Source organism: Gambusia affinis, linkage group LG01 (assembly GCF_019740435.1).
Source record: "Gambusia affinis linkage group LG01, SWU_Gaff_1.0, whole genome shotgun sequence".
NCBI lineage: Eukaryota > Metazoa > Chordata > Actinopteri > Cyprinodontiformes > Poeciliidae > Gambusia > Gambusia affinis.
In genome coordinates, this window is record NC_057868.1 from 5148108 (window position 1) to 5166874 (window position 18767).

At 38.8% G+C, this 18767-nt stretch overlaps 1 protein-coding gene across 1 annotated transcript in view; it reads left to right on the forward strand.

Annotated features, from left to right (window-relative positions):
* Positions 1-682: 682 nt before the first annotated feature.
* Positions 683-18767, forward strand: part of LOC122828214 (chemokine-like protein TAFA-2) — a 95995-nt gene continuing 77910 nt past the window's right edge. Inside the window, exon 1 of the mRNA XM_044111571.1 lies at positions 683-1265. The gene's annotated coding sequence lies outside the window, so the exon portion shown is untranslated. The remainder of the gene's footprint in view (positions 1266-18767) is intronic.

Sequence of the window (18767 nt, forward strand, 5' to 3'; positions counted from 1 at the left end):
CTAGGGGCTATTTTTTAGAAGTATTCACTCATACGTATTACCTATTTAATTATTGTTGGAAGACAGGATTGTAAATTGAAACTATATTGAAATGATAAAATCTTAATTCTCTACTTGAAAAACGTGTTTTCTTAGCAACAGACGTTTACCTCTTAAAGTTAGAACTTTCATCAAAAAACTATTGTATGGTCGCATGAAAGCAAAAGCAATGTGTGTCATTGCGGCTAAAAAGATAAAACTTTTTTTTATTTTATCTATACAAACAATAAAAAACAAATTTAGAATTTATGAGAATTGGTTTTTGCATTTGTCTTTAAGACATATCTGAAAATTTACATAGTAAGAAGGCTCTTTATTGAGTTGTTAGGGAGTGGGCGTGTGCTGATGTGTGTTGGGTAGCAAAAGGAGGTTCTTGCCCAGGGCGTGATTCTTGCAAGAACCCCTCCTGTATCCAGCATCCAAACTCCTCTGGGCATTCCTGATGCACCTAATTTAGTTTGCGTGAGTGTATGTGTGTGTATGTTTGTATTGTGTTTCGACATTAGCCCATGCCTCTTTCGGTCTGACTACCAGGGTACACTGACAGATGATGAATAATATCATGTATCCCACACGTCCTTGCGCAGCCCATCTGGCTCTAGTCACATTAGTGTACAGTATCGTTTAGGGCTTGCTGCATACGCCTTGCTTCTGTGGACACATGTTTCGACATCAGTCCGCTAGGGGGCGGTGCACCACTATCACAGCTTACAGCAAACGCTCCACATCTTCCAGGCAGGACAAACAGGAGCGCATCAGCAGTCTGCGTGACGCCCCGACACAATCTCACCTCTGTCCCGCCATCGGCTGCGGTCTCCTCACTTTCTTCTCGAGGAATAAAAAGAAGATTCCCCACGCCAAATAAAAGCCCAGTTAGGGCGTTTCAATCATATTAACATGGCTTAGGGAACTTTCTTGTGTAAAAGAGGAGAGGAGAAACGGAACTTTCAGGGATCCTTCTTTCAGCAGCGGATCGGTCGCAGAGGGCAGCAGGCTTGGTATCAAGACAGGAGGGTCAGAGCTTCCTGTCTTTTCACCTTATCTCCGCATATTCCGACGCGTGGATGGTATGGTGTAACTTTCCTGCTCTGTGCCAGAAAGGAGCCGCTTCACGGTGTAAGCGCAGAGGGCATGCGAGAATCTCCTCCGTCTCGGATAGTGGAGTGGCTATGAGGAAAGAGGTTCACCTGCTGGGTTAACAGAACAGGACCACACCGCACCAACAGGTATGGATTTCTGGGTAACCTCCACACTTCACCGAGGGAGGGAAAGGAATGTATTTTATGCGCTTTTTATTTACAGCCTGGAAAGTGAGCGTGATAAAAGTCATGAACGCCGCACATCTGCTCTGCATGAATACAAACTGCATTACAGCTTTTCAGCTTAAGTCTATTAAGTCTACCAATGGAACGGATTGCATCTTATTCTGGCCGTGTTAGGGGAATGTAAACGAAGAGGATTTTATGGAAGAGTTGGGGGAAAAAAAGGAAGCCCTGGAATCAGCTTCATTTAGACGGTGGTGATTTTACAGAGAAGACAAATGATTGCGGTTGCTTCAGGTGTTGCGCCTATCGGAAGACTCCCCTAGCTCTTTCTTTCCCACTCAGACGCACGCGCGCACACAAGTGAGTGCACGCGCACTCACTCTAATTGCCACGCAGGTGAGGTAGCTGTATGGCGTCTGCGGGCACGTGTTATGTATTTATTGGCTTAGACGGCCTGTGTCGGTTCTTTATCACTTTAGCTGATTTGTTCTGTAGATATGAGCTGTATGAAAAGATGGGACTGGGTAATCATGCATTTATTTCCACTGTCTTCCTTCGACACACTCCTATATCCAAACCTGAATCTGAATTTCTTGAAACACTTTGACTTATAGATATTGAGTTACCATTCAATGTATTTAAGGATCTCTACTCTTGATCATTCTCACGTTTTGTCACAGTATAGCTAAACATCAGTAACTTTATTCAGAATTGATGTAACAACCTTAGCTTTGACTGGGCCATTTTCATTTAACACTGATCCAAATTATTCATTATTCTTTTTCTGCCTCTTAACTTTTTTCTTTTTACCATGACCAGCTTTCCCCCACAGCATGATGATGCCACCCCCATCATTCTGGGTGGCGATGTTGTGCAGTGCTAGTTTTTCTTTCAATACATAGAATTCTGCCTAGAGCCTAAGTTCAATTTTGGTCTCATCTGATTAGACTATCTTCTTCCACATGTTTGATAGTGCACCCTGCAAACCTCCAGGCAAACTGCAAATGGTTCCTTTACGTCTCGAATTACTTTTTTCTGCCACTTCTCCGTAAAGTACAGGGTTGTGAAGTGCATGACTGAAACAGATATTCTTACATGATATGTACCTGTTGGGCATCACACTAGGAAAAAGCTCTGTTGGGATGTCAAGGAGAAGCTGCCACAACTATTAAACCATAGCTGCCAGAAAAGAATGATGTCATTTTTGCTCTTGCAGCCTTGGTAAAGAGAAGAAATATTTTTTGCAGACTGTGTATGTGCCACTAGGCTGCTAACCTTGCTCACCCAGTAAGAGTAGATGTGCAATCATTTTTTTGGTAAGTTTGCAGGTGTGCCACTTTTTTTCAGTTATGGATTGAACATCAGTTTGTGAGACTGTTTGATGCTTAGGATAGAGTTTTACAATATAATTTAGCTTTACAATTTCCACAATTGTATCTCTGAGCTCTCTGGTATGTAGCTTGGTCTTTATGAGGCTGCTTGTTCACTAAGGTTCTCTGACAAACATGTCAAATCTTCACAGAATAACTTTACTGTGAAACTAAATGACACATCTGAAATCTGTTTAGAACTTAGGTTAGTTCTGAAGGCAATTGAATTGATTTAGGGATATCAGATTAAATGGGGCTAATTACAAATACATGATAGACATTAGATTTTGATGTGCCATTTCATGATTATGCAAATTTTTGTGTATTTGTTTAAAAAAAAAACAACTTTGTGGTTGCAATGTGTTAAGCTGCAGAAAAATTCAAGTGGCAAGAATGCCTTTGTAAGGCACAGAATACGAGAATTTACACTGTGTAACATCCTTCTTGTTATTTTCAGCTCAGGCCACAAAAGCCAGTGCATCTGTGCTTTGAAGCCGCTATTTGAACAAAACTGTATATAATCTTTGGACATGCTCCAGACTTGACTGACAGGAAGGAAAAGCAGTAGGGAGGTGGCAAGCGGAGCAGCCGCAGAGATTGGACTGGATTTCTGGGTGTTTATGGAGAGATACTCAAACGCATTATCGGAAAGAAATATGTGGCCACTCACGGGTAGCTTTCAGAAATGGCTCTGTTACGCTCCGAGCAGTAAGGCACAAAGACAAAGGCATATATAAAAAAAATATTTTCTATTTATTCTTCACAAAAGACTTGCAACATCAAATCTAGCAAAGTAGGCCCAAAATAAATCAACTAAGACATACCTAACTCAGGATAACAAACCAAAAACTGTGAACACACAGTGGAATTTATACACAAAGGCTAGCCTACACAAACGAGGAGGGATGGGGGAGAAGACAAAGACAAACAATGCATAAGCATAAATAGCTAATTCAAACCAAAACATTTTGACTACAACACAACTATCAAAACAAAACAAACCAACACAAAAAAGTTTTAACAGTTATGCTATCAGTAGAGAAAGAGGCAGATTCTTTAACATCAAATCCCCTGCTTCCAGCAGCCTGATGGTTTGTTCCACTTCCTGGTTTGCCTTTCAACCAGTCCGCTCCCCGGCCAGTCCTTCAAACTCAGCAAAACAAAGTAGTTAATGACTCAAATAAACTAAAGGTGTTTACTAAATGTGTGCACCCATAATAGTAAACAACCTAATGCAATAAACACCGCAAAAAGAGTGAAATTATTAATACATTGTGTGAAAACATTTAAATAAATGCTAACACTGGGAAAAAGATGGAGGAACCTCCACAGGCTCAAATGTATTTTTAATGCAACCACAGAACAAAATAAATCACAATACACTGTTAGTGTCACAAGCTTATTCAATAAACAGTTTCTGATTTTGTGCTCTCATTATTAATCACAGGCAGGCAAATGCTGCAATGAGAAAAGGTAGAGGTTCGAAAGGCAGCAAATGTATTGGGAAACAAGATTAAAAACAAGATTGTAGGGGGGGAAAGCTAATTTTATTTCTTCAAGTAATATTTGTGGATTATTTTTAATTTAATTTAGCTGCAAAGGTTTGGAATTGTGTTGTTATTAAGGACATATTTGGGAAGAACACTAGACACTGAGTCCCATTGAATAAATGGTTTACAATAAATATTAATGACATGAATGTCATCAGCTAATAGTGACAGAAAAGTTCACTTGTGTTCATTTAGCTTATGGGGAACTCTTATCAGGTATTGACAAAGTATGACAAGTTGCAAACTTGATGAGGCCAGAGTTTAAGAAATTACATTAAATATACAAATGACTTGCCTTAGCCAAGCTTTTATTGCCGTTAGGCTTGCCTAACACTGATTTGCTGTTGCTCTTTCATCAGAAAATCCAACTACTTTCAGATTTTATCAGGTATTCTTGGTAAATACCAATCAGTTTTGGTACTTACCAAACACATTTTAAGCACATATGAGTGCTCTCCTCTGGGTAAAACTGGCATTTGCCTGTAACTGTTCTTAGTCAGGATGCATTTGTGAGTAATGTCCATGTGTGAAAGATTGGTACAAATATGATTATTATTGTATATCCTTGTTGTTAGCTATCTTATTTCACAGACAGATTATGTTCTGGATTGTGTGTTATTTACTTGCCAGCCTTGGAGCATATTTACCTTGAACTCACAAAAGTGTTTATTAAAATTCTTTGTTTACTTAGACAAATCTGACATACTTTTCACCTCTAACTTAAGAGTAAAATAGAAGACATCACTGAATGCCATGTGGGATTGGACTGGAAGTGGGTGACTTACACTAGCATATCTGTTTATTTGCATAGAGAGTGGGGAAGAGAGAGAGCTCCGATCTCATGTGGTCACCGGAGAAGCACGTGGAGATGCATTTCAGTGCCAGGTGTAAAGTGATCCACTCAGATCTGTCCACTTATGACCATCAGAGACAAATATAAAACTAGATTTGAACAAGACCTGCAACATTGCTAAAAACAACCTCTTTCAAATCTTACGTTTTTGTAAAGGTACAAAACTGCTTCTAGTACTTCTGGTACATTTTCTATATCCACTTCTTCCTTGCTGGGTCATTGGGGGGTGCTGGTGTCTATCTCTAGCTGCCATTGGGCGAGAGGTAAACCCTGGACATGTCACCGGTTCATCACACGACAACACAAAGACGTAAAAGACAAACAACTACACACACAGACAGACTCATACCTAAAGACAATATACAGAGACCAATTGACCCAACAGTTATGTTTTTAAACTGTGGTGGGAAGCCAGAGTACCTGAGGAGAACTCAGACATGCATGGAGAGAACAGGAAAACTCAGAAAGACCACAGGACTTTCCTGTTAAAAGGCAACAGTAATACCACTCTAATAATACCGCTTTATGTACATGCAGTAAATACCACTTCAGAAGAGAAAAACTGCATGACATATTACACATATTATCCAGAGCCCCTCCACTGTGGGCTCTGGATATGAAGATAAATTTATACTCTGTATTTTTGAGATTTTGATGTACTGTGTCACAAGAGTCTGCAAAAATTCTGGTTGTTTTCATTTTTTAGCCATTCAATTGGAAATTTGTTGAGAAAGCATAGTTTGTCTCACAAAGTTACTTTATCGGCTGCACTTAACAAAAAGAGTGTTATCCACTGTGGGCTCTGGATATGAAGATAAATTTATACTCTGTATTTTTGAGATTTTGATGTACTGTGTCACAAGAGTCTGCAAGTGCTGGTTGGGAAAATACAAAAAGCACTGAAGAATCCTTCACTACTGGTAACCTGTTTTTTCGGTAGGACTTTAAGTACTGGGAAAAAAGAGAAACACTGACAGAGTGACAGACAAGACATAAATGTTTTTTTAAGTACTGTACAATCACAATGACTGCTAGTGATGATAATGATAATAACTACTAATGAGTTAGCATCTGCTTGCGAGCTTCTTAACACTGATAAACACTAAAAGCTGCTCCACAGTTTTTAATGAGTCTGGACATCATTTATTCATCGCGTCCTTAATACTGGGATTGATAAAATCTTTGATGGATTAATCCAAACCGAACAGAGGTTTTAAAAAGTCTGTTTTAAGATTTTTGTAACCTTAATTCTGTTTTAAAACCACAAAACAGAGTATTTCAAATAATAATTAGTAATTTATTATGAGTAATAAGTTAGTGTCAGGACCACCTTAGAATCAGAAGAGCATAGAAACTAAAAAGCATGGCTTTGTCAAACCTGGATTTAGTTATTTATATGCTTTTTTCTTTGTCAAAACAAACAAACAAACAAAAAAATGCTACATGTTTTCTTTCTTTTTAAAAAAAATTTCTTGTAAACTCAACATTGCGAAATATCTTACTTTTTGAATTGGATATATCATTATCATTCCTCTCCTTTGGTTCAAAATCTCCTGTTTGAATGGACATTTGAAAATAAGTTGTTTACACACTGCTTGTGCATTCTGCATAAAGCTTTAAGAAATATATTAACTAAATGATGTGGCATTTAATCTTTTGAAAGATATTGATATATGTATTTCACTGCTTTATATCTTTCTATGTACCTTTAACGCTCTCTCTCTCTCTCTCACACACACACACACACGCACACACACCTACCCGCACACACGCATACACACATACAACTCCCTTTGCAGCATTTCCCTCACTCTTTCCTTTATCCATTTTTTCTTCCAGTAAGCCTTTTGGGCCCTAAGAGTAATGTCAAGGCTTCACTGCAAAGAAAGACAACAAAAAGAGGGGAATATATTAAAAGAGAAGACAGCGTGAAAAAGACCAAACAGAAGTAGATAACTGTAGCCTGGCGATTGCTTTCCTATGCAATTCCACTCTATTCTCATCTCCTTTCAGAGCTCTGTCTGGGACAACCAGAGCTCAGTTTCTATGGTTGAATTTCAACCGGTGAGAGAGAACCTTTGGAAAGCTACTATATCACCTCTCCTTATTTCTGGGCCATCTAGGACACTTGCAATTTTTCTTAAAGCAAGCTGATGAGGTTGTCCAAATTTATCATGGAGGGCAGCCATGGTATCAGTATAAGGCTTTGGTGAATTCAGGTAAGCGTCAGCTATTAGTCGAGCTTCATCAAACTTAAGATGATCCACAAGTATTTGATACTTAAAGAGTTCGGTTGCGTTAGGAGGGAGTAGGTTCTCCAGGGCCATTCGGAGCCTGGCAAACTCAGTAGGATCTGAATGGATGAACTTGGGGATTGTGGGTTTGGGCCCCCTATATACCATCTCAGATGAAAGAGGTGGGGCTGAATCATGCCAGTTCGACATCTCACACGCTGCCCCTGTGACTGAAGTAGGGGGTTTAACCTGAACAGGGTTTGGTTGCAGCAGACCTGCATTTCTTGATGTCCGCTTTGAGGATGGCTCAGGATGTTGTGGAGGAGCGTAGAACTCGTTTCCTCTATGCTTCTGAACCTGAGGCATCCATGTCTGCAGAAAGGATTTACGAGGCGAAGATGCTGTATTAGGCGGAGGGTAGTACTGTAATCCATGATCTGAATACTGTTCTTCAACCTTTAGTTTGGAAAATCCTGTAGGCAGCTCCTCTCCAGGTTCAGGCCACGGAGGTGGATCAGGCCACTCCTCCTCATCTTCATCTTTAATTGGCCCTGTGTTTGTGGTGGTGGTGTACACCCTTTCTGAGCTATTCATAGGGAGCTGATACATGGTATATTTTGAAGCAGTCAGCTGAGCCATGTCATTTCTCAGTGAGTGGGCAGCTTCAATCAGTGCTTTGATGTCACTCCTCGCTTCATTAAGTTCTCTCAGGCCCTCCTGTAGAACTTCCTGTGATTGAAGTAGCTTCTCTCTTTCCACCTGCAAAGCTCTAAATCTTGTGTGAGGGGGTTGGATGGGGAACTCCCGCAGGTTCTAGGGGGAAAGTTCAGGTGTGAGATTCCCATAGTTCCTCCCTTGTTCACTTCTCTCCAGCCGAGGAGAAGTAGGAGGGCAGGTTACATCACTATCACCGTAGAAAGGTGGTGCATTGCTATACTCAGGTTGGTGTTCCACATGTCTTGGGATAGGCGGGGGGATTTCCCAATGTGGCGTTTCCCTAATGGAATGATGTGTGTACTCAACTTCAAAGTCATCAAATCGGCTTGGTCGGCGTGACTGCCGTTTAGGTCTCACATCAGGGAATGTCGCTCTGTCTGGCTCCATCCTGATAGCTTCTCTCCGGCTCGAAGGACCAGTGTTAATTAGGATAGGTTCTCAGGTATTTGTAGCCAACAGGATGGTGTATCGGTCAGGATACAGGAAAGAGGACACGAGATCAAACTTCACTTTGGATGTGAGCTGGTTTATTGTCGTGATGCTCAGTGTTGCCAGCAGTCTGTAATAACAAATAAATTGCCATTAGGCTAACATATTACAGGACCAGAGGTTCAACTAATACACTGAAATAAATATCCAATAAGGAATAAACTTAACTTTCCACTTTGCATGTAAAACCACGACATATAAGTAACTCAATTCACATAAAGGTTACATTATTAGGCGCAGCCTCTATGATAAACACGAACACAGACAGCCCTTCGGCTCAGCTGAACATAAAATGTACTTTGGCGCCATCATGTGGCTGGATAAAATCCCTGCACAATGGCGGCGGCTGGCAGCGCATGCTCTTAATAATGCCGCAATAACTCAACGGAAAACAACAACAGATACAACCGAAATGCAGTTAAATGGTATTTAAGGTAGACCTATGAATATTAAGCAGGCTCAACTTAGTTCCCAGCGCTCAGAGCCCCCGCAACATCACATACCCGTCCTCTCGTAGCTTACACATATAATGACTGAATCTAGAGTAAACAAACAGCACGCTAGGTGCGATAACTTACGTTTTGTCATCAACTTAACACTCGGAGCATCACTTATCAGAACTACACCGAGAATGCGGTCTCACATGTCGAGAATGCAGCAAACTGAACCGGAAGTATATAAAACTGCTCTCCTGAGCGGTGGCGCAGCACTAAATTGAGGCTTACGTCACTTCCTAGAGTAAACTAAACCAATATTACAAAATAAAATACAGAAATGTCAGAGCCTTTTATACACCCTTGTTAGTAACTCAGGGGTCCTGTCATTACATGTTTCCCTTCATTTACACTGCTAATAGCCATCTCTCCTGGCCAAACTCTGCACTGTCTGTCTCACTCTCAAACCCTCCTCCAATCTCCTACTCTCTCTCCCAAAAATTTCACTTTTCTTCATCCAAGCGAATGCATCACTGAGTCCATTGGTGAAAAATTCAAGAATTAATCAGCATTACATTCTGTTACTTATTCCACCTGTTACATTTGGTTTGGTGCAAAACCAAGGCATTTGTAAGCTTTGTTTGGAAGGTTAATAGCACAGCACTTACTTATTTATGATCAAGTTACCGTGTGACGAATGTGTGGTTTTCGGAGGATGTCAATAAGCTTTCAACTGGAAAGAAACAGACTTTGACTAACACTTGGAATGGCCAGTTAGGGGAGCTCTACTGCTCAAATCTTCAGATTTTGTCATTTGTAAACAATATGTCCATATACTTGACCAGGCCACATTTTGCATTGTTAATTGTGATGGTAATCTGTCTGTCTGAAAATAAACTGCAAAGATTAAGCTCAAATGAGACCATCCTACCCACATTATAGCAACTGTCTATTTTTCAAGAAAATAAATCTGAAGAGATTTGCAAGTGATCTGCGTGGCACAGTCGGACTGTTGATGCAGGTACACAAAAACATGTTAAATCTTTAAAGAAAGCAGCTGAAGATATTTAAGAATTATTCATTTTGCTTTGTCTGTGTGTGTGTGTATGTTTTTCTTTTTCCCTTTCTGTAATGATTTTAGTGGTATTTGTCTTCGCAAGGATGCGTTTGCTTTAATGCCAGGGCTCAGTGACAGATTACTGGCCACATTCCAGAAAAGGCAGTGAATGCAGCTGTTCCATGGTAAGTAAATTCACGATGTTCAGGTGAGCTATCATTGCTGTTATAGCAGCCCACTTGCAGTGACATATTGTGGCTTATTAGGAAAGCAATTCGATTTGTAGATTTTGGCGTGGCCATAGGTTTTGCTAATGACTCTGCAGTGACAGGACTCTCTGCCAGTTTGTCAGCTAAGAGGTAGTCCTGCTTTCAGCAGTCGTTATAAACAAAGCAATGCAGGCACTGTATCTTTGGCAGTGTCAGTTCTGACTCATTATGGCTAATGGCAAGGAAGTGCTGTTAACCAGGAGTCAGAGCTATGTCACACATAAATCAATTGCACTGCTTTCTTCATCATTAACCAGGTATCAATCACTGTGGCCGTTAGGCCAGCAATTTAGGGGCTCACTGTTTTTTGTTTTTATGTCTCTGTGTGTATCCTGTCTACATTAAGAGTGAAGGGAACTCTCTGGGGTCATCTTAAGAAGTAGAGGAAGTTACACCTGAGCCCAAAATTATTCATACATGTTTCAGATTCAGATTTAATTTAATTTTCATTCAACCAAAAAGTTTGTTTTTCATAGGAAAAGTCTCTCAATAGATAATGTGAAAATATTTAAAATTTTTATTTTAATTAATAATAATTTCTGTTTTTATTTATGGCCTTCTCAGTAATCAGTGGACAAAGCCTTTTAATTTTTAACCAGCATTTTGTGTGTTTCTAATGACATTTTCATTATTTGTTTTAGGTGAGCTTGAAATATTTCAGGTTGGAAGATAGGCCTGTCGCGATAAACGAGAAATCGATTAATCGTAAATAAATTAAAACTATCTACGTCATTTTAATTATCGCCGTAATTTAATTATCGTCTCTTCCAGCCTTTTTCTCTTTCTGTTGATGACGCTAAATGAAAAAAGGCTCAACTCCGGTGCTCTCCACTGACCCTCCCTTCCTCATTTCCTTAGTGTAATGCCCAGCGCACACTACACCATCTTAGTGCTGTCAGTCGATTGTCGGCCCATTTTCAAAATCTGAGCTCACACATTAACCGAAAGAAATCCTAGGTATAACGGTTCCATTGGGTTCGATCGAGCCGTGTGATGTCCAACAGTGGGCACAACATAATGGCTACAAGTCCAGCTAACTAATTTTAAAACCAGGCATTAATCAATGCTTTACTACAATCTACCTGCAGTGCATGTGGCTCTAGTGTCAGCGTAACGTCCTGACTGAATGAAAATCATTAGAACCGATTTATGTCACGTTAACGAAGAACAGCTGAAAAGTTACCGGGTTCATCAACGTAGCGATTTCGCTCCAACTCCTCCCCTCGTCATTTCTATATTCTTTGTACGAAATGTTTTATAAACATTAATGTTGTTTCCACATATTATCTCCAATGTCCGCTGGACTTCGGGTTGCGCCGTTTCAGCTGTTTGGGATTCCCCTCTGTAATTTCCCCTCAGAAAGCGCGGAGCAGAATCCGGCTTTCTGATTGGCTACCTGTCACATTCAACAGGCTGCGTTAACTATCCCAGTGGGGAAAACCCCTGATTTAGATCGGAGGGGCCACACACGTAACACACCACACACTACAGGATGATAACAAGAGACAATCTTAGAACGATAAAAGTTCTAAGATTGTCATAAGGGGAAAATGTAGGTGTGAACTAACGTGTAGTGTGAACTATTGCATCAGGTAGTCGATGTGCCCATCTTCTCTATTTAAATCTAATGATTACTGAAGGGCAATATGGTAAACAGACTTCATAATCTGCACTCTTTTGGTTGAATGCAGTATTTATTTACACTTTGGCTTTATGTTATTTCGTTTTTATTCAAGTACATTTTTGTTAATGGAGACTGAGAATCAATTTTATTTTTATTTTTGGTTGTTTTGTTTATTTTGTTTATCAGTTCCAGTGTTGGGTGTTCTTTTTAAAATAAAGTGCATCTATCTTTGGCAGGAAATCGCATGCATTATTACGTCATTTCCATTGAATCAGTGTAAAAAGGTTTTCAAACAATACTATCGTCTATATCGCAATAGTTTTTTTAGACAATTAATCGTTCAGCAAAATTTGCTATCGTGACAGGCCTATATATATATATATATATAAATATATATATATAGATAGATAGATATAGGTCTGTATATCTATCTATATATAGATAGATATATAAATATCTATCTATAGATATGAGATATAGATATATATCTTTGTCTATCTATATATATATAGATAGACAAAGATATATATCTATAGGATATATATCTATAGGACAGGACCCCAATCTATATCTATATCCGTCTATAGACGGATATAGATATAGATTGGGGTCCTGATATCCATATATATATATGTATATATATATATATGTATATATATATATATAGATAGATAGAGATCTATATCTATCTAGATATATAGATATATCTATATCTATATATATAGATGGATACAGATATATAGCTATATCCATCTATATATAGATATAGATCTATATCTATATATAGGTATATAGTATTGATATTATAAAAGTGTCAGTTTGCACTCACTAAATCTTTTTAGAGGAAGCCGGAGCACCCGGAGAGAAACCTGCAAACTATTTATAAAGTTTAATTACAAAATTTATTTTTTATCTGCACCTAAAGAGAATTTAGAGAGACCAATTAGACAGACGTGATTTTAGACAGTGTGAGGAAGTCAGAGCGCCTGGAGAGAAACTTCAGACAAAAAACTGGCAAAATCCATTCACTAGGGGTACAAAAGTTTCCAATTCTTCTATTTAAAATCCCAATATAGAAAAACGAAAACAGAACAAACCAATGCCAAGAGAGAAAAGTAAGGAATTACTCGCCCAGTAAAAAACAAGACAAGGAAAAAACACCCAGCACAACAAACTAAACAAAAACAAAAATATTGGCATAAATTCCCCCCAGAAAGTTTCTTCTTCTATTCTGCCGTATATTTCAGGACCCCAATTTTCTGTCTGACTCACTTCCATTTCTGCTTCCTCAAAATGGCCACTTGTTTCATCTTCTGCGCTCTTCTGTTCTTCCAAATTTGGAGGTTCTGGCTCCTCTCCAGAACTTTCTTCATCATTCTGGAGAGGAGGCCCAGGAGAAACCGTCACACTAGTTGTGTTTAGGTGGTCATTTATGTTCTTCAGCGCCTTTCGCTAAGCTTCTCGTAAACATAAATGAATCCGTTTTGATACATATCCTCTCTGCAGGGTTGACCAGCAGTGAGGACATGTTCATCCACCACCTGTACAGTCTGTCGTCCCCGAATCAAATAGGTGTAGAAATGTTCTGACTCAACATCTCCACAAATGACAGACGACAGACTGTACAACTCAGTTCCACTTTCTCCTGGTACCTCCAGGACTGGATTGGGAACCACTGGAAATCTTCTTTCAACCCACCGCGGCAAAAACAGAACAATCACATTATTGTTGCTCAGGATGTTTTTTCGATTTAAACCTGACCTGCAGCTTGAGCAATAAGGCTGGCCCCACAAATTTATCCAATTATTAAACAGTGAAGCGGTGTTGTTTAGTGAAGTCGAGGTCGGAAGCACAACAATGGGGCTGTTATTCAGGAGTTGTAAGAATGATTTTCCACATCCGTTACAAGTGTTTTCACTGTACATTTCGCAATCTGTGCTGCCACCGTACGAGTCGAGCCAGACTAGAACCGACTCCAGTAAACAAGAGATTTCAAACTGTTTTCCCAACTCTGGTGATGGTTGTCTCTCCCTCAGTTCCCTTAAAACTGGGGAGATTTCTTCTGGGGAAAAGTAATATCCAGGTTGGTGGACGGCAGTGTAGATCAGACTGGCACAGTTCGGGATAGACGAAGCCTCTTTGAACAAGTGTCTCCGAGCCAGACACCGTCTGGTGACGCTCAGGTTGAGGACACTTTGAAAACCGGCACTCATCCAGCTGATGTTGAAGTGGTTTGCAAATGTACAGATGTCGCTCTCTGTCTGTCTCATTCTGCTTTGATCCTCATCTACAACTTTCGCATCCGGGTCAGTTTGTTGCTGAGGACCAGTGCAGAAATGGTTTCCCAAGACTTTTCTCTCAACCGGAGAGACAACTACCCCGTCCGGGGTAGTTTTGTCTTTGGGAAACGTTAAAGAACCATCATTTGCTGGGGTTTCATTGCTGTTCCTGTCAGTGAAACTAGCTTCCCCGTCCGGGGGGTAGTTTAATTCAGGTTCAACAAAAACCCTACGCTTTAACGATGAGTTCATAGATAGATCTAGGACTCTGTTTTCATTGTAAACGCTACGTCCCTCTGAAACAAATTCCTCGTCCGAGGAACTTGTAAAGTCAGAGGTGCTGGATAATGTGCTGGAAATCAAAGGTTTCTCAGTGAATTCAGTCCCAGAAAAAATTTTCCCAGCCGGGTCAGTTTTTTCTTTGGGAACAATAGGCAAATTGTTCCCAGAGACTGAATTCACATCCTGAGTTGCGACGAGAGACGATGTCTTAGTCAAATCCAATGCAGAGGCTTCATAGTCAACTTTCTGGTTGACAGAGCAAACTGACCCAGCCGGGTCAGTTTGCTTTTGGGGAACCGCTGAAAGTTCATTCCAAAAGGAAGTGCTCTTGTCCTCAGTACTGCATTCTGAAATCTCCGTTAAATTAATGTTGGTGTCTTCAAAGAAAACTGGCTCCTCTTCCAGGCAAACTTTCCCAGCCGGGTCAGTTTGCTCATTGGGAACCGTTGTAGGTTCGTTTCCAAAGGAAGTGCTCTCATCCTGAGAGACACTCTGGTCCACGTCCTTTCCTGGGAGGTAATGGTCAAATAATTTCTTCATACCTGTTGTAACGAGGTAACCAAGTCCCCAACCAACAGGAAAAATTAAGGGGTAAGGCATCGCTGTAATACTAAAAATCTTTGTCTGACACAAAGCTTCGTTTCACTGCACTGTTTAGATCCTGACTGACGATGAACTGAGTTACACGCATTTAAAGTCTCATAGACCTTCTATGATGTCATCATAGAAGGTCTGTGATGTCATGAATGACCTCACTGGAGCTCTGGTGCAAGGTCTTGCTTCTGATCGTTGCTATGGAAACGATCACAGTTCTGCATGACTCAAACTACAGTTGAAATAATGACTAAATATTTAAATCATGTCATATTTTTTAAAATTTATTTAACATAAAGAGATTGACAATAGATTTTTATATGATTGAATTGTTTCATTTGTAGTTTTCTGTATCTGCTGTGGTATAAATTGTCTTCACCCAATTATCCATTACTATTTTTTGACACAATCCTTTGGTAAGCTAGCTGTACCAAACTATGGTCCGGGGATCTCAGTTTGAGAAAGATTGGTTTAATTAAATCTATTCTACTATTATCCAACACTTTGATCTCTCTGATTTAAGGGGATAAATCAGATGAGATTAACAATGATTTCCCAAAATGAAAAAAAAGAAATGAAATGATATATGCGGTTTGTCTTCAAGCAGCGAAAAGGTGCATAATCATTTATTTTATTAAATGATAACCTGATAAAGAAAAACCTACTTTGAAATATATATTTCAGGAACATCAGCGTTAATACATGATCTGAAAAGTTTAACTCGTTAATGTTCCTTCCACTGAAGCGCCAATTTACTGTTAACAAAATGACTCATTTTAAACCGTTTTGAATATAAATCATAGAAAACTGGAGTGAGACAATAAAAGGCTTTCTAAAACGGCTTAACGGTTCGTTACATAAGTAGCAAACCGTTAAACCGTTTTACGGTGTTAAAACTAACTGATAAAAAACTAAACTTGCTACTTATGATGCTAGCGCCGTTCCAGAGTCGACTTTTACGTCACTTCCGTTGACTTTATATATTTTGATTTTCTGTTACAAAGGTCACTGATTGGAGATGGAAATATTAGCTGAAGGGTTGTTGTTTACTATACTACTACAGTGTAAGTCACATATTCTGTAATGATTAATAAATAATGGATAATTGTTTGTTTATTCTTATTCTAGAGATTCTATGAAGTGTAAAAACTAATTCATTGGGTTTTTATGTCATTTTGTTAATAAATTGATCAAGTTTTTTTCATTGGACATCGAAAACAATATGTAAAGCATTTTGAAATGCCTTGCTGCTGAAATGTGCTATACAAATAAAATTTGATTGATTGATTGATAGTGTGAACTATTGCATCAGGTAGCCGATGTGCCCATCTTCTCTATTTAAATCTAATGATTACTGAAGGGCAACATAGTATACAGACTTTATAATCTGCACTCTTTTGGTTGAATCCAGTATTTATTTCCACTTTGGTGTTTTTATTCAAGTACATTTTTGTTAATGGAGACTGAGAATCAATTTTATTTTTGTTTTTGGTTGCTTTGTTTATTTTATCAGTTCCAGTGTTAAGTGTTCTTTTGAAAATAAAGTGTATCTATTTTTGGCAGGAAATCGCATGTATTATTATGTAATTTCCATTAAATCAGTGTACAAAGGTCTTCAAACAATATTATCGTCTATCACAATAGTTTTTGAGACAATTAATCGCTCAGCAAAATTTTCTATCGTGACAGCCCTATTGGAAGACCTTCTTTCCCATAATCCAAATGTTTAGCTCCTTTCACAGATATTCTATCAGATGCATGTTAGGAAAATGTGGGCTGCTCTGAAATGTTAATATTCTTCCAATCAGAAGAAACATGCTAATAATGCTAAAAGATAACTCTTAACCTAAATCTGCCAGGGCTATGAATAATCTTGGGCATAACTGTATGTTCACCATTAAAAATACATTGATCAGAACTTATGTGGCTGATCGGGGAAGTTTTGACCTGTGTTCAGTCTATAATATCAGAATGAGATAAGACAGACAGGGAGAGACTATTTTATTAAAACAAAAGAGAGGTACATTGCTAAAGCATGTAGACTTACTATTTTCTTATAGACCATTTAAGGTGCCCCTTGCTAATATCAAGTTGGTCCTCCTTTTTGACTGCATAAGTGTTTTAATTCTCAATGGCAGGAATTCAATAAGAGATCAAAATATTCATCAGTGAAGTTGGTCCATGTTGACATAATAGCATCAGGCTGCTACTTTATATCTTTCAGCTGTGCATTGTTGAAGGAGATCTAAGGTTCTGCTCTGTTGGAGTTAGATATGGTGACTTTTGAAGAACATTTAACTAATTGAAATGTTTAATAAACCAGTTTGAGATAACCTGAATTTAGTAGGTTGGTGAATGGTTCTGATGGAAGAAGCCATTGGAAAATGGTTACACGATAATTACCTGAAATGCTTTTTGTGTTAATGAATACTACTACTACTACTACTACTACTACTACTACTACTACTACTACTACTACTACTACTACTAATAATAATAATAATAATAATAAAAAATGTTATTTTTAATGATAAAGAACTGATTGTTCACGTTCCAAACAACCACTTACTGTCCAGGTCCAATCAAGTTGAAAATAATTCCGGTCACCAGCCAGTTTTCCAGCTCATTTCTAGTTACCAATGAACTCAAGACAACATTGAGTACAAAGATTGTTGTAAAGTCTCTCACTCACCCTCTCTGTCCTATCTTTCTTTATTATTTTCCCTTTTTTGTGCTTGGTTGTAGCCCAGGGCCTGTTCTACTGGTTGGCTGTGTTTATCTGTGTATGCTCTTTTATCTTGTAGTCTTTGATTATTTTCTTACAAGTGGAACCACCAGCTATTTTACAGCTGCCTCATTAGGTTGTCAGGCAAGCCCACAGTGCCTGCAATTATATCTAATTATGCAATTATGAAACCAATATAAAGTGTTATATATACTGTAGTCGGGTATATTGGAGCTCAAACATGCAGCGGTAATTATTGCAGTTTGGTGGGTGGTTTTGTGCAGACATAATAATGCCAATAAAGGAGATGGTGGAGAAATGAACCGACACAGATTGTGTTACTTTTATACTCACATAGCAACAAGTGGAAGCCATAAGACTTTCTGCATCAGCACTAGCTGTAGGGTTTTCAGAGTTGGGTCAAAGTTGTGGGAGATGGTTATTTTTGTATTGTGTACATTTTTAAACACAGTGAAAAAGACTTTGCATAAACTGATGAAAAAGTTGTCTCTTAATTTCTTTCCCTCTTTCAAGATTTACATGTAGCAAACCAAACTCTACAGGACAAACAAAATGGTTTTTTTCTCGAACCGGGGACAATGGCACTGAGGAATGCAGCCATCAGGCATTTTAGCAAAGCTTACTGGCTCCTTGAGCATCTGAACAACTTTCACTAACACGTTGTTAGTATCTTGTCTGTCAATTTGTTGACAGACTAGAACTTATTTGTTCTAGTTGAAGCCCAAATGCTGGCAAACAAATGATTTAAGAATAGTTGCGACATTTTCTATTCAAAGCCTTTATGACTGCATCTGGCTGCTACTTGTAACATAGCTGTCACCTGAATGACAAATATTGTGGCGTTTTAATATATTTATATTTTTGAATCCTTTATTAACTCAGTAAAACATGTCTTCAAAATTTAAAATCCGTTCAAGACAGACCGACAACGGGTAGATGTGATTTTTTTCTTTTTTGTTGCCAAA